At 30.4% G+C, this 15,318-nt stretch overlaps 2 long non-coding RNA genes across 2 annotated transcripts; both read right to left on the reverse strand.

The window, feature by feature from the left end:
- Nucleotides 1-4,434: 4,434 nt before the first annotated feature.
- LOC127711404 (uncharacterized) lies at nucleotides 4,435-5,645 on the reverse strand. The gene is made up of 3 exons (XR_007986673.1): nucleotides 5,557-5,645; nucleotides 4,775-4,830; nucleotides 4,435-4,532 (listed from the first exon to the last, which is right to left on the reverse strand). It is a non-coding gene; the product is annotated as an uncharacterized LOC127711404 (long non-coding RNA).
- Nucleotides 5,646-9,527: 3,882 nt separating this feature from the next.
- On the reverse strand, nucleotides 9,528-15,010 carry LOC127711406 (uncharacterized). The gene is made up of 3 exons (XR_007986675.1): nucleotides 14,888-15,010; nucleotides 13,538-13,572; nucleotides 9,528-9,620 (listed from the first exon to the last, which is right to left on the reverse strand). It is a non-coding gene; the product is annotated as an uncharacterized LOC127711406 (long non-coding RNA).
- Between the last annotated feature and the right edge of the window lie 308 nt (nucleotides 15,011-15,318).

Here is a 15,318-nt window from a genome sequence, read left to right on the forward strand (position 1 = left end):
TGCAAGTTTCAAGTTAAAAAAGAATAATAGTTGCAGCATTATATAAATATAGTGTATGTTTCCATCATATTAAAAGTTTGATACAATGAATTAAATGCATACATACCACTCTCATCTACATTTTCTGAGGACTTCTGAAAAAAGAAGATAAATATATGATAATTGTATTAGTAAATTCAATTTCATTTATCCAAAAGTATCTTATGAGGATCAGTTTTATTTTATTTAATTATCAACTGTCCGTGCTCTTGGCAATGTTTGAAAGATCAATGATTTTTCTTAAATTTGTTTGTAGATGATCATGAAAGATAATGATCATTGTGTAAAGTTTTATCGGTACATTAAACTTAATGTAATAATATTCTATATTCTTGTTGAATTCATAATGTATATCAAACCTGTTCTTCTTCTTTTTTGTCTTTCTTTGATTGTCTCAAATTTTCTACAAATGATATGAAAAACATCAACTAGTTGTATGCAAATGTTATTTACCAGAGATAACCAAATCTGAAAACTGTATAACGTGACCAGAGGTAACCAAATCCAATATTAACATAAGGCGACCAGAGGTCACCAAATCCAATATTTCCATAAGATGACCAGAGGTGACCAAATCCAATATATGAATAAGGTGACTAGAAGTTACCCTATTCTAGCATATTAAGGCCAACAGAAGTTAACAAATCCCATTTCTGGCTAAGATGACCACATGATATCAACTTAAATATTTGTGTAAGGTAATCAAGAAACAAAAAAAATGATTAGTTCAATCGAGCCTAAGTGGCCATTTTACCAGAAACGATTGCAAGTTTCAAGTTCAAAAATAATAATAGTTGCAGCATTATATAAATATAGTGTATGTTTTCATCATATTAAAGGTTTGATACAATAAATTAAATGCATACATACCACTCTCATCTACATTTTCTGAGGACTTCTGAAAAAAGAAGATAAACATATGATAATTGTATTAGTAAATTCAATTTTATTTATCCAAAAGTGTCTTATGAGGATCAGTTTTATTTTATTTAATTATCAACTGTCAGTGTTCTTGGCAATGTTTTAAAGATCAATGATTTTTCTTAAATTTGTTTGTAGATGAGCATGAAAGATAATGATCATTGTGTAAAGTTTTATCAATATATTAAACTTAATGTAATAATATTCTATATTCTTGTTGAATCCATAATGTATATCAAACCTGTTCTTCTTCTTTTTTGTCTTTCTTTGATTGTCTCAAATTTTCTACAAATGATATGAAAAACATCAACTAGTTGTATGCAAATGTTATTTACCAGAGATAACCAAATCTGAAAACTACATAAGGTGACCAGAGGTCACCAAATCCAATATTAACATAAGGTGACCAGAGGTAACCAAATCCAATATATGAATAAGGTGACTAGAAGTTACCCCATTCTAGCATATTAAGGCCAACAGAAGTTAACAAATCCCATTTCTGGCTAAGATGACCACATGATATCAACTTAAATATTTGTGTAAGGTAATCAAGAAACAAAAAAAATTATTAGTTCAATCGAGCCTAAGTGGCCATTTGACCAGAAACGATTGCAAGTTGTAAGTTCAAAAAGAATAATAGTTGCAGCATTATATAAACATAGTGTATGTTTCCATCATATTAAAAGTTTGATACAATAAATTAAATGCATACATACCACTCTCATCTACATTTTCTGAGGACTCCTGAAAAAAGAAGATAAACATATGATAATTGTATTAGTAAATTCAATTTTATTTATCCAAAAATATCTAATGAGGATCAGTATTATTTTTATTTAATTATCAACTGTCAGTGTTTTTGGCAATGTTTGAAAGATCAATGATTTTTCTTAAATTTGTTTGTAGATGATCATGAAAGATAATGATCAATGTGTAAAGTTTATCGGTATATTAAACTTAATGTAATAATATTCTATATTCTTGTTGAATCCATAATGTATATCAAACCTGTTCTTCTTCTTTTTTGTCTTTCTTTGATTGTCTAAAACTTTCTACAAATGAAATGAAAAACATCAACTAGTTGTATGTAAATGTTAATTACCAGAGATAACCAAATCTAAAATATGCATATGGTGACCAGAGGTAACCGAATCCAATATTAACATAAGGTGACCAGAGGTCACCAAATCTGAAATCTGCATTAGGTGACCAGAGGTAACCAAATCCAGTATTTCCATAAGGTGACCAGAGATAACCAAATCTAATATATGAATAAGGTGACCAGAGGTAACCAAACCCGTTATTAACATAAGGTGACCAGAGGTCACCAAATCCAATATATGAATAAGGTGACCAGAAGTAACCCCGTTGTAGTAAGGCAAACAGAGGTTAACAGATCTAATTTCTGGTAAAAATGACCACATGTAATCAAAATTAAATATTTGTGTAAGGTAATCAAGAAACAAAAAATGATTTGTTCAACTAAGCCTAAGTGGCCATTACCATAAACGATTGCAAGTTTTAAGTTCAAAAAGAATATTAGTTGCAGCATTATATGAACTTTGTGTACATATCTATCATATTAAAGGTTTAATACAATAAATTAAATGCATACAAACCACTCTCAAGGTGACCACAAGTATTCAGATGCAATATCGCGGTAAGGTGAGCAGAGGTAACAAAACCTAATATTTACATTATGTGACAAGAGCTAGCAAATCCAATAAATACATATGGTGACCAGAGGTAACCAAATCCAATATCAGCATAGGTGACTAGATGAACGTATTCCAATATTTACATAAGTTGACCTGAAGTAACCAAATCCGTTATCTTCATTAGGTGACAAGAGGTTACCAAATCAATTATCTGCATAAGGTACACAGAGGTAACCAAATCCTATATATGCGTAAGATGACCAGATGTAACCAAATCCTATATGCGGAAGGTGACCAGTGGTAACAATTCAAATATTTGCAGAAGGTAACCAGAGTTAACCGAATACTATTTTAGCATAAGTTGACCAGATGTAACAAAAGCCGCTATTTGCATAAACTAACAGAGGTAATCAAATCCAATAATTGCATAGGTTGACCAGAGGTAATACAATACTTTTTTGCATAAGATAACCAGAGGTAACCAAATTCAATATTTGCATTAGTTGATCAGAGTTAACAAAATCTGAAATCTGCATAAGGTATTATCCATCATATTAATTGATTTAATCAACAAATTAAATGCATTCATACCATTCTCATCTAAAATTTGTATGGACTTCTGAAAAAAGAAGATAAAAATATAATAATTGTATAAGGAAATCAATTGATTTATTCAGAAGTATCAAGTGAGAACAAGCATAAATTGACCCGATTTTTAATTGTGAATGTTCTTGACAATTTTTGCAAGTTCGTTAATTTTTTTTAGATGATCAGGAAGAAAATTCGATGGTTAAGTGTTTTCAATGAATAAACATTTAAAATGTTATGCAACAATCATCTGTAGTCTTGATGAACCAATTATAGATATCAAAATCTCTGTCAAGTATAGATTACCTTGAACAACACGAACCATTTAGTGCTTTTAAATAAGTGTGGGTGAAACATAAAAAAATTAATAGCTTAACGTGAACTTACTTCTAGCGAAAACTGTGTGAATTATATATATTCATAGGAATTAATTCAGAAGCATGCTTTATTATTTTTTCTGCATGCATTTATGTTTATCTATCATTGATTATAATGTAATGTAAAATTGATACAGGATAGAAATGAAGTTGTGATAAAGATACATGACTTCACAGCAGAGATAATAAATAAGGAAATTGTAATTATTGTGTCAAGCAGAACATTAAGTGAGAACTATAATATGTAAAAGTAGTGGCATATTGACTACACATTGATTATATTTGAAGCGTACAGATTTAGGATAAAGCACACCAAACTAAAAGTTCACAGTATTTTATACATTACCATACATCTGTATATAAGAAACAAAAAAATAAATAAAATCCAACAGCTTATACAATGCAAACAAGAAACTGACAAGTTATATAACAAAATCATTTGAAAAGACAATATTTAAAGAAGACTTAAAAAGTAGTGTGCACTAAGCAAACGGTACCTATGCCAGCGTCATTCTGTATTAATCAACTAAGTCATGAGGGGGAACATTAAACGTCTGCCTTTACCATGTGAGTCTGAATGTGAGAACAACAAATCTTTGGATTTCAAAGATATCTTAGAATAAGTTCATTTAGTGCAATCTATAAAAAATGTAAGAAATATCAACATGAATATATCTACAAAAATTAATAAGTCGACTTCTGTTATGAAATTAAACGCAACTTATAGAATTATTGAACAAATGGAAGAACAATGATCATTCTACAATTTTGTTATATCGCATTTTGTCCTTGCAAATTAAATTCTATTTCATTGTATTACTTTAAAAAAAAATTAGAAATGGTAGAATTTTCTATTGCACTCACCAGGTGGAAAAATTGAGCACAGACTGCATAGTCCTGGAGTCATACACTTTTTGTGGAAATTCCTTTTACAGCATGAACATGCTCTCTGCAATATTTAATAGACATGTTCAAATTCTATGAATTAATGTAGTTATTGCGAAAAATGTTAATATTAGTGAAAGTTCATCAAATTGATATAAAAAAAAACATTTATATTCTAACCTACAATATCACAAGGTTCTGTTAAAAAATTATCAATTTTAACCATAAAACGTATTTAAATAAGCAATAAAAATAATAAAGCACCCTGTTAAGTTGAACATCAACGATCTATAAATGTATATTTACCATGTTAGTTGGTTCTTTAGCACACAAGAAGCATGTCATAACAGCACCTTTTGTTTCTATAGTAAAATAGAAATAGATGTTAACATGAATTAGGAACAACATTCTTCTGCTCCAAATCACAAATTGCAGCAGCTGATAATAAGTCATAAAATTGAAAATGTTTACACTTGGTTGATGTTATTTTTTACGTTCCTTCCCGTAGATGGTAATTATGATGGTGATGCTCATTGATGACAGCGGCAGTTTATATGAAGAAGACAATCGCATAAATATATCGGCTAACTTAATTAGACCTACAAAAACTAGTTGATTTTTAAACATCTACTTTCCATGTTTATATTTCCATTAATAAGATCGTAATATTTGACAACAGCACATTATCATACATATATAAGACATAGAATATCATAAAAATAAGTACAGTTTGAGCTGTAGAAAAAAGAGAGAAATTATTACAGAAAACAACCGGAATTATTAAGCTATTTTTTTCCAAACTACATTTTTAAGTATAACATATCAATAATGAATAATACATTAAAGAAACATAAATACATCATTTATAGCGTAAAGAAATTTGGTCAGAAACAATAGATAAAATTAAAAACAAATCATCAATGAATTGAGATAAACATCAAAGAAAAGGATTTCAAACACATTATTGAACATGTTAAAATTCATATTCCCTTTTTATTAGATTCACTTATTGTCTAGCAAGAAGATATTAAGTATTTACATAACATACGGTACTATTAGTAAATGCTTTTATTCTATTGATTACTTACGCACAGCTTGAACAATTTCACTGCCAATTGTGAATCTTTCAGCTTGGACGTTTAATTCCAAAGATGTATCTGTCTTACTTACGTATCGGTCGAGGAACTAAAAAAATAATTCTTAAATGTACACATTGTTTTGTAAATTTTCTATGGCCTGTTCAAAACTGAATGTTTAAATTACTGAAATGATTCATGTAGGCCTAATAATGATATAAAAATGTTTTTTTTACAAAAGGTAAATTAAAAGTACCACATATTTATTTGTTTTTCTTTCCATTACATTTAAAGTAATTTATGCAAATCATAGATTTGGTTAAATTTCACACAACCTTTGTGCTTTGCGGATTTTACCGAAATAGTTTACATGATATATATTCCAAGTTATTGTTTACACATATTTAAATAAACAGGTTTGGGAAACAAGTTGTTTACAACTTACAACAATATTTTGTTCATCTTGTTTGTACGATTCTGCCTTTTTTTCAAAATCAACAAGGGTGTCTTTTACGTGCAAAATTGTGATCTTTATTAGTAAATATATATCATTGATTTAAGATTCAAGCTTCAATTGAACTTTCATTTATTAACTCTCAATTCATACATGCAAAGCCCAATGTTTTATGTACCTTCAAACAATAAACACCACATGAGCTAAAATCATTTTGCAGAGGATACCCAACTGCTGTACAGATTGTCCATGTACCAAGATCTCTGCTTTTAGTGAAGTAGCTACATAATATAATATGAAAAGAAAAATGTGTTACTTAAAATTGATATATATTAAAAAGTCAAGCTGGCTATAGCCATAATGCCAGCCATTGCCTTACCCCGGACTGTATCATAGAACTTACATGTCTAGCTAGATGTATGATACTTAAGGAGATATTGCACATTCCATAGAAAACCGTTCATTTGACCAACCTTTCTAATGTAGGAAAACAAATAATTGCAGCTGTTTTAAAGTTGATATCAACAACGTTTGGAAAAAAATAACTGGTCTTCAGTTCTTACTGCTATATTCAATTTACAAAGCTGTGCAATCAATAATACAATTATAGTTCAATTCCAGTATCAACCAGAAGTAATTTTCATTTTAGATTAACAAATTATATTTCTCTAGATTTGTCCTTATAACTTGTGACTCACTTCTGAAAATTTCAGAATTATAAACTTTTTTTTAAGTATATATATCAAACACAGAAATAAAAATTTACTTTGAAACAAATCGCATGCATTAAAGCAATAAACGACTGTCATGTAACTACAGTTTCAATCTTACTTGAAATTCTTTTCATATGTTCTCAATTTCTTTGATATTTTGAGCGGGTCCATAATTGTCACAATATGGTGTTGGACATCCATAACCTGAAACAAAAATTATTCTCTCTTTTTAATTTCACATACTTAAATCTGTTTACATTAACATTTATAAAAAAATAAATATTTTGCTTAATTACTGGTTGTTGCTCAATGTTCAGAAGCAAATATTTGATAATATTCTATACGAAGAAGCCAATATTTTATATCTGATATTTCTTTTCTAACTATCATTTCCATGCAGTATAAATGCTTTCATATAAATGAGTGCAAAATCAGTTGGAAAAATGTATGAGAAAATATATATATTAAGTCAAGTAAGTTGAATTAAGTTATAGAAGAACAACTAACATGACTAAAAACTCAACGAAATGTCTGAAATGCTGTTCTTGCAACTCATTTTTCTATTAACTTATAACCTCATGGAAAAATGCCTGAATAGTGTAATTAATAACATTAATTGAGCAAATAAACCTACCACAGCAACCCAATGACACTTCCCGTCATTAATGCACCCAATGACAGTGTCATACTGTTGTATATCGTCCTAAAAAAGTATTGTAAAATGTTATTATTAACTTGCAAACTGATAAAAAAAAGACCGATGAAACATTAAATACATTTTATAAACAGCAATATAATACCATACACAATACAATATTTAGCATATTGTTTTATTATTTATCATTTGATAATTTACATATATCATCAATATGTTAGAATGTCTTATTATTTTGTTAAAACGTGAAAGGCGAATTGGTAATATCCAGCTTTTAGCTGTAAAAAGAGTAATCTATGTGTAAATCAAAAGCACTTATATAAAAAGAGTTTATAACAGATGATTATATAGTATTATACCTTTTTAAACCAAGTTACGCTTTTCCTCCCTTCAAAAATTGAGGTCAGAATCAGACAATCTGCACGGGACACTTTCTGGAAAACGGAAATATGTATAAAACAAATTGTGTGACAAGAACATTGGATTTATTTAACTGTTTCTATTACATCGGAACGTGAAATTATATAAGGTTTTTCTTGCCTGGTTCAATACTTCTTCAAAGTCAGTATGAAATTACCCATCAAAAATACGAGGAATAAAAGTAAATTCATTTTTCTCATAGTTAATGAGTTGTGCATATATTTCCTTAACGATAATTCCAAATGGGATATAACTCTTATAAGGAATATCCAGATAGCTTCGGTTAAATAATATATGACATCATAAGGGTGTAACGAGTAATTGAGTAAACTAATAAAATATCGCAGTAGATGTATCTACACGCAAAATCGAGATTGGGGAGGTAACTCTATTAATGAGAGTAAAAAGTCTTCGTTAGGGCAATGGCGAAAGCTCATAAGCTGTACGATATCATATAAAACAAAGTCAAAGCTACATCTGTTAAAAATAATAGCTCAACTTAAAAAAGGCGAACAAAATATAAATAATAATATCAAAATAATGATAATAATTATAATCCTTAAGTAAAGCTAAAAGTCTTTCAACCGAAAGGTAGAAAGACCTTAAGTTATATAAAAGGGAAAAAATAAAAGATGATTTAATGGAACAAATATTTCATTCTCTGCAAAAAGGGTGGTGGGTGCGAAAGTAACTTTTACAATACACAGTTTACTTTGGTGAAATTGGAAATGAATAAAAAATGCATAAAACAAGTTTAGAATGATAATTCAGATACCCTTAATGGAGGAATGGATCATGTAGAAAAAGCGAAATTAAATGAATTGATCCTGGAAGTTACAAAAAAATAAGCATGCTTTAAAGTAGCCGATGAAAAAATCAGTCAACTCTAAAATAAATGCACTGAAATATGATAAAACGGTTATTAAATAAATACTTTTAATTCGTTTACCTGTACACACTGATCCGTCCGTTTTTGCAGTACACTACAATAAAGATTAATTATCTGAAAAAAAAAAGAAAATGATATGGTCAGATCTTTTCAATCAGTATGATACAAAGGAAACCATCAACAAAACTAAATATCACAAAGGTGAAGACATACAAGTTTGATCAAGATAACACATAACATAAAGTACCATGATTATGTTATCAGTTTAAGACAGATTATTTAAAAAAATCCTTGTACATTTTATAGAACTAAATAAAATCAAAAGACCTCCAAAAACCTGAATGACTTACCTGCATTTTTTTTGTTGTTAAATCTTTCATCAATGATTATTTCTGCTTTTCAATGGAAATAAAGTAGTGCTTACATTGTCAAATTGGTATTTAATTTTTTTTGGTATCTGTCATATTTTCTTCAATGGCAAAACAATGCATTTTAAACCAATATGCTATTAAGCCATAGTGACTATATTTCTTGGCATAAAAGAAAACACAATTACTTACAGGCCAGTAACTCTTTAAGGGGTCACAAAAATTAGCAATTTAGTGGCATCAACCAAACAATGGGTAGTTTTATTTGTCTGAAAATGCTTTACCTAATGAACCTTTTCACCAATGTCAGATTTAATTTTATTTTAGATACCCTAAGGATGATTAAGCTTACGTTTGGTTGGAATTGGTTCAGTAGTTTCAGAGGAGAGTTCAAGATCTTTGAAAACGTTTAACCTTTATTACATAAATTAAACCATTAGTACTGTTACCTGATCATTCAACTCCTCCTCTATTTTTAAGCTCATTAAATCCGATACGTAAAGAACATTCCCATACACCGTACCAAACTTTTCGTCAGCATTTCCTTTCCATGAATCCCATATAGTTTCCAAAAATGCTTTAAATAAATAATCATTTTTAACAATCAAAGTAATACAAATAATAATACCTGAAACAAATGACATCAATTAAGTTTCTTTTAAATTTTGGAATTCTACGAAAACAGAAGTGCAATCTTGTTTAGCACAGAAGATCACAATATTTGGGTAGGGTGACCAGAAGTAGCCGCAGTCAATATTATATAAACAATAGGTGCCATATTATTTAAGTCTATAACCGTTTAAATTGCAAAGAGGTAATAAAGATTTACAAGTTACAGAATGACATGAGGTAATTAATATCAACATATGTGTAGGGTTAGCAGAGTAAGTCAGAAACTATGTAGGGTGACCAGAGGTCAACCAAAGTCACTATCAGTGAAGGGCGACAAGATGTAACCAGTCAATATATTTGTAAGGTAAGCGAATGTTAACTAAGACAATATGCGTAGGGTGACCAGATTTAATCAAAGAATATATATCTGTTTAAATGTCGCAGAGCTAGCCAAAGTTCATAACTTTGTCACCTGACTAAAGTTAACTAAAATCAATATATGTGTAAGATGACCACAGGTTACAAAAGTCAATTACTATGTAAGGTGACCAAATGTAGAGAAAGTCAATAAATGGGAAGGGGTGACCAGAGGGCACCAGTCCATAAATCTGTAGGGGACAAATGTAACCCAAATCTGTATATGTGTGAACTGCCTACAAGTTAACAAGTTTGATAATTGTGCGGGGGTAACTCAGGTCAATAACTTAGTAGGAAAAGAGGTTATAAAGTCATTTTATGTGAAGGGTGACCAGAGGCAACCTAAGTCAATATATGAGTAGGGTGACCAGAGATAACCGAAGTTAATATCTGTGTTAGGTGACCAGAGGTAACCAAAGTTAATATATGTGAAAGGTGACCAGAGGGCACCAGTCAATAAATCTCTATGGCGACCAGATGTAATCTTTAATCAAAATCTATATCTATGTAAACTGCCGACAGCAAACGAAAGACAATATCTGTCACGTGTATGGCGTTAGGAAGTAACCAGTTTCAATATATATGAAGGGTGACCAAAGGTAACCATTGTTTAATCTGGAAGATATGATTTTAGTATGCACACAATTACTGCACAGAGTTTGGTAATTTTAATTTTCCAACGAAAGAAAGAGGTAGGGCCAATATGCCGAGGATTTTTTTTCACAGAAGGGCCAATTTCAAAAAGTGCCGACAGAATAAAATTTACTATAAAAACAAAAAATAAAAATGCTTTTTGATCAATATCTCGATTTACATATAGTATGATATGTGTGATCAATAGTTAATTTAACCCTAAAAAATGATGAAAATCCAATATCCGGATTTTCGGGTGTTTTTATGTGGAAAAAACAGGGAATCCCCCAAGAAGGACATTTCAAACCAAAAAAAAGTTATGCTTTTTATGACTGTTGTTATTCATACTACTTTTTACTTCAAAAATGAAATTGGTTTAGTGTGTCCTTATTACATAAAAAACAACTTTTTAAAGAAAAAATTGTAACATCGATAAATTGTACCGATATACCTTCTAAATAAGAGTCATAATGATCAGAATCGCCGTAGCTCCACCATTAGAGCACAGAACTACTAATAAATGATGAATTTGAAGAAAGGGTTCGAACCTCGCTCAGAACTTTTGCATTTTTTTGTGTTGTTATATTAAATTTTAAAGTTTCTATCATATTTTTTCGGATGTTTGCTTGACTCATAGAGTCATTCTGGTTCATTTTGACTATTCAGTTAGTTTACTAGTATATAATTTTACGTGTATCAAAGAAAAATAATGTATCGCTTATTGTGTGCAATCCTATGACTGTCCATACTCTTGAATTACTTTCTATTCATGTGTTTACATTATTACGTATAACCAAGGGACAACTGCCGTCAAATTGATGTAGGTGCCTGTACATAACCAATAACACGAGAATTAATTCTATAGAAATTAAGCCTACATGTTGCGGGTGTAATATACACATAACTTAAAATAAGGCCATTGTATACAAGTTTCATAACAACAAAAAACAATTCGTCGAAACCTTTTTTGAACATGGTATTATATGTAACAAATGCAGTCAACAACAATTTTGTCGCCAAATCACAAACTGTAAAGATACTAGTACTGAAATTTTTACCACCTTCTATACACGGGTACCTAACTCATCAGAAAAATAAAACAACATAACAGAACAAATCAATTACACTACAAATCGCGATTGTAGGTAAAACATCAAGAAGCTGTTGCATCTGTATCACAACGAAGGGCCGATTTGTTAAAATTACAGAAAAGGCAATAAAACATGAAGTAGTAACACAGGGTGATCTATGACCAACTGATGTAAGATGTTCTCCGGTTTTAATTTTATATACATGTACATGTATTTTCTTGTCTTATCTTATAGACGATAAAACCTTAAAAGACCAGGACAAATACAGATATACATATTCAGAATGAGAAAATCACGATTTGAATTAGTTCGATATTATTTGGCTCCTTGACAATTTACATGGTATGGCACCTCGCATAAAGGATGTTAATAATAAAATAAAATCAATATTAAAAAAAACAATAGTCTTGGCCTTGTTTTTGTAGGAATACCTGTTCAAGGTATGACAATAAATAATGTGACGTATTTTCTTGTACTATAATTAGCATCTATTGGGCTATTTAAAACATTATTTACCTATCTTATCGAATGAAACAAATCTCCGGCAAATTGGCCCTCCCTCTTTATTTTTTTGGATTCCTAGCAGTTTTATGTTATGGTTTACGTCTACTTTGAAATTTAATTGTAATTTTATTTATTTCATATCGGTTCAGAATAAGATTCTCTTATTGGATAAAAAGGGGTAATATGACATTCATTATTTTTCAGTAATAAATTCCATCCTTCATTAACAGAACAAAACGGACCAGAAAACTGGTCGTTAACGAACTTTTACATGAGAATGACAGGTGGGCGTGGTTTCCGTCTGATAATGACCGTTGAGGCGTGGTTTCTCTGTAAATGACCGTTGGGGCGTGGTTTCTCTGTTAATGACCAATGGGGCGTGGTTTCTCTGTTTAGAGAGATTTATCCATTTTTAAAACATGTTCCTTTCTTTAATATTATATTTAATGTGTTGAATTGTTTATTATTTGTTTTTGTTAATAATAAAATTAAAGAGAACTTGATTAAGTATTTATATACTGAAAAATTGCACTAAAATGAATGGGAGTATTCCTACAACTGGTCTTCACTCTCTGCCATACAAATCGTACGTCAACTACTCGAGTTCGCTTTAGGCATTTTGAATTAATGAAAATTTTCAAAACATAGTTCCTCAATGAAATAAACATAATAGTTCTTCAAAAAACTGGTCATTATCGTGATACATGGACTGCCCGTAGGACAGTAATATTGACTATGACAGCGATAATGACCTCGCCTTCGCGTCATTATCGCTACCTTAGTCAATACCACTGTCCTGTGAGCGGTCCAACTATTATATAAATATTAAATCCTGAATTAAAAGGATTAAGTCGATTAGAATGTGACCTTACTCTTAATACTGTTCAATGGCATTTTAATATAATTACACCAACTATATATAGCTAACAACATTATAAATGTCTACATTCATAAATACATATAAATATGTTACTGGTTGAGTTGACAAATAAAACTGTAAGATCAGCATAACATCAGAAGAAACCTTCTCAAGCTCAAGAGATAAATCATTGAAAAATATTATTAAAAGTAAATGTCATAATATGGAACCTTCTGGTACTCTTGATCAAACCTCTAAAGTAGGTAAATCCCTAACTTTGTATTGTGTAACTTTTGTCTTCCGTTTGTAAGGTGGCACTAGATCAATAGCATTTCCTTTCTTCTTGAAGATAAATATAGAATTGATTTAAAAACTTACCTTTACTTCTTTCTTTTATGACAGCTAACATTATCCTTAAAAAATATTAAAATACAGTTCATCCATTGCTTAAGTTATCTTAACATTATCAATATCATCAACTACATGTATAAGATTAGGCCGTGTTCACATTGACTTAAACTCGGTGTTGTGTTAGTGTAACTCACACATTAACTAAACATAATTGCGTTCCCATTGATAAAACTTAATGTTTACATGAAGATTTAATCAAGACTCATCTATCATCTTTGCCGAACACATAGTTCATTTGAAAAGGTCTTCCTGAATCGATCAGACGTACACACTGACAGAAATATTTGCCACTGGTCTTTATACTCAAACAGCGATTCACTTATAAATGCATTACTGAAAAAGGGGGAGGTTAATTGTTTGTTTGTGTAGTATCTGAGACTCGTTAAAATACTATTAGAAATAATAAAAAAAACATTCTCCCCTCCCTTTGACAAATACTCCTTGGATAAAAAAAAATAGCACTTGAAATAAACAGAAGAGATAGAAATGTAGTGATCCTTAACATAGCAATTTTTTTTCTTCGTCTGTAAGCACGCTAATGGCAATCCTACGTTTTTAATGCGTAATCGAGACATCTTTAAACTACTGCAAATCATCCAAAATGACTTTCTTAAAGGAGCAACCACTTTACTTCAAAAAAAAGGGAGAGGGGTTCTGAGTTCTCGCGCGAAAGTTTATAATTAGTTTTTTTTCGATGGTACCAATTTATATAATATTTAACATGTTTAACACTATAATGTATGGGAAAACGTTTGATTCAGAATATTTGTTCATTCTATAATTGTCTGAATGTCTCAATTTTTTTTTTTAAATCTAATTGTGGAAAAATCCACCCCCCCCCTTTTTTTAAAGTCAAGTGATCGTTTATTAACTGTAGAAAAGTTGTTCGAAAATTTGAATTCGGTTCTACGTAATGAACATTTAAATGACATATAGTTTACGAGTGTGAACAAATCTTATGTACATGTAACTAAACAAGGTGTATAGATGTGAACAAATTTAATGTGAAACTAGCGTACATTACATTAAACCAAATGTAAACATGTTTACTGTACACGACGTTTGGTGTGAACACGGCCTTAGTGAATTATTTATTTTGTGAATTCTTTTTATATCTACTTCTACTTAGAGTCTTAGGGTTAATATATCCTTCTAGTCTGTGATTCGAACATTTAAAAAAAACGTGTCATCACAAATGACAAATCATGCAAAATGGATGAAACAATTATTTTGCTTTGAATGACTTAATTAAACTTAATATGCTTAAGTTTGTGTTATTCATTGTATTCAATTGCTCGGTATGTTAATTTTACTTACAGATAATACAGACGGTGACAGGCTCTATGGTGTATTGCTAAATAGAAAGATGAATTGTCTATTTTAAGCTTTCTATTTTTAGACATGTGTTAGAACTACAATATTACTACACACAAGAGCACTATTTATAGAGTGACCAGTGGGCACCGTTCAGCGTAACTATTATCCTTGTGCAAATGATAGACCAAGGTCCGGAAGACCCCGTTTAACTACCCGTCGTGATGAAAGACTGCTTATTCGTCGTGCTAAAGCCAACCCATTTACTCCTGCCCCGCAGCTTAGACACCACTGGCCTCCAGGTGGTCGTGTTAGTGTTTGAACATTGGTCCGTCGACTTCATAGAGGCAACCTAAGAGCACGCCGTGTTGTCAAGAGACCTGCCCTAACAGCCAGGCACCGTATAATCAGGTTTCAATGGGATAATGATCATC

The sequence above is a fragment of the Mytilus californianus genome, unplaced genomic scaffold, assembly GCF_021869535.1.
Source record: "Mytilus californianus isolate M0D057914Y unplaced genomic scaffold, xbMytCali1.0.p SCAF_8, whole genome shotgun sequence".
Lineage (NCBI taxonomy): Eukaryota > Metazoa > Mollusca > Bivalvia > Mytilida > Mytilidae > Mytilus > Mytilus californianus.